Here is a 2,677-nt window from a genome sequence, read left to right on the forward strand (position 1 = left end):
AAGAAACAAGCACGTTTTCATCATATGATTTAATATTTACAGTTCAAGAAACAAGCACGTTTTCATCGTATGATTTAATATTTACAGTTTAAGAAACAAGCACGTTTTCATCGTATGATTTAATATTTACAGTTTAAGCTTTAGTCATGCTTCACATTTCTGGTAATCATGTTAAAATATTTGTGGTTGTTTTAAAGTTATACCGAATACAACACAATTGTACAATAATATGATACTTCTGTTCAGGATGTTCTCTTTCTTCTGTCAGCACAGTGGTGATAGATTACTGACTCTTTGAGTTTACTGTCCTGTGATTGGTTCGCAGCGGTTTTACAGTCTGTAAAGTAGATGCCACGTCACTTCAAAACCTAGAACCGAAGTTATGACCCTCCCAGGCCTACCTAAAAGTCTAAAAACCGATACAGAATGTTGGTGTTTCACTAAATCCCCCCGACACAAAAATGGGTTTTTACTACAACTGTCGCCAACTGGGGACTGACTGATGGCATGACTCCCATCCCAGTAAGCTTGGTGATGTATGACCTCTGGGTGTAGGTCTGTCCTCTGCCTCCTACATCAACGTTTTCCACTGTTCAGGTATGACCACGACTAATCCACAAAATGCGATTTTTTTCTTCCTCAAATCCACCACCTCCTGTTGAAGCTTTTTGGATGGCAGATAACAAATCCATTAAAAAAATGTCATTAGGTCCAGCGGACGATACACCAACCTTCCGCGAGCTCGGCGAAAACGCCACTATGACACTTGTAACAAGTCGGGAAATTGGGCTCATCAGAATGGCGAATTGACACGGGACCAACGATCGATGGCTAACGCGCACTCGAGAGAGAGCGCACACTAAGCCTGAACGAAGCCTTCGCATCACTACGGAATATCATCCCAACTCTTCCTTCCGACAGACCGAGCAGGATCCACACCTTGAAGTTGGCCACCTGCTACATCGACTTTCTCAACCGGGGAAAGCAAGCCAGGTGGCAAGAGGACCAGCTCGTGCAGCTATGTGGCTCACGAGCGCCTGAGTTGTCCCTTTGCCGTGTGGCGAATGACAGAAGCTTGGTCAGAATACTCGATGTACGTGAGCATATCAAATTGTTTTTTGTTTGTTTTTGTAATACATTCAATTACTGTTCAAAAATTCATTTTTTATAATCTCTAAAAGTAATCTGTGTTTCTCACCTGGGGTAAAGAATTACGTTGTGTTTGAAAAAAGATTATTTAAAATGTTTCTTTCATAACTGGTAGCCTGCAATGTTTTTGTACATCAGGATGGCTACGAACCTATAAACGTACCCCCCTCCCCTTTGTTTGTCATGCCCTGTACGCGAACGCCAGCCAAGCTGTTTCGCCGTACCAGTCATAGAGGGCTATTTTAATATGATGTTGATTAGTCACTCTGTGTCGATGTACCTGTCTTGGTATCAAACGTATGTACCTTTTATGGTCTGCAAAACATAGCAAATAAAAAATATTTGCCTTAGAAATGTGTTAATTAACTTGTTCCATGTGTTACTCTGCCACCCTGAAAGAAAAAAAAATACTCATCGTATTAAATGTTAGACAGTAACACATTTAGATAACCACAGACAAGATCTATCTGAATCTATGAAATAAACGAAGAACGCAACGATGTATTATCATTAAAAGAAAAGAAAGCAAGGCTTGCTAGGAGAGCGGCAAGTTTGGAGACTTACAACGCTTAAATCCGGAGTTCGATTCCCCGCAGTGGGCACAGCAGATAACCCAATGCGGCTTTGTTCAAAACAAAGAAACAAAAGTTTGTGAGGTGAACGAACACATAGTGTTTGATAAATGAAATATTTCTTCTTACCTCTCACCTTACTAATCAAGTGTTACAGCCTCCTGTGTCCCCACCCACCCACTAGGTGGTTCATAGTTAGCGTGAGGGCTTGTAATGCTAAAATCTGAGGTTCGATCTATGCTTTGTGCGCAGCTCAGATAGTCCATTGTGCAGCTTTACGCTTAATAACAGATGTACAAAAAGTTAAGCATTCCTATGCGCCCTGATCCCTAGCATGGCCTGGTGGGTAGGGTACTCGACTCGCAATCTGGGAGTCGCGGGTTCGAACCCCGTTCCCAACCATGCTTACCCTTTCAGCCGTTGGGTGTTTTGATATGACGATCAATCCCACTATTCGTTGGTAAAGAGTAGCCCAGGTGTTGGCGGTGTGTGTTGTTGACCAGCATCCTTCCCTCTAGTCTATCATTTTAAATTTAGGGATGGCTAGCAGAAGTAGCTCTCGAGCAGCTTTGCACGAAATTGAAAACCAAACAAATCCCCTAGTGGCTCAGCATTAAATGTGAAGACGTATAACGCCAAAAACCGGGTTTCGATACTTTTTGTGGGCGCAGCACACATAGCTCATTCTTTGCTTTTCTTCAGCAACCTGATTTATAGTAAAGAAGGAAAAAAACAATTAACTGCTTGCGATGCGTTCAAGAAAGTGACTGTTACTACTAGCTTTTTAACACCTAAATTGTACAATAACTTTTGAAGCTTTAGACTAAATACGTCATTGAAACAATACTTCAAAATTACAGCAATGATTGGCTAAGGTTCAAGAGCAAAGATTGTTTGTTTGTTTTTTTAATTTCGCGCAAAGGTACAAAAGGGCTATCTACGCTAGCCGTCCCAAA

The sequence above is a fragment of the Limulus polyphemus genome, unplaced genomic scaffold, assembly GCF_000517525.1.
Source record: "Limulus polyphemus unplaced genomic scaffold, Limulus_polyphemus-2.1.2 Scaffold27, whole genome shotgun sequence".
NCBI lineage: Eukaryota > Metazoa > Arthropoda > Merostomata > Xiphosura > Limulidae > Limulus > Limulus polyphemus.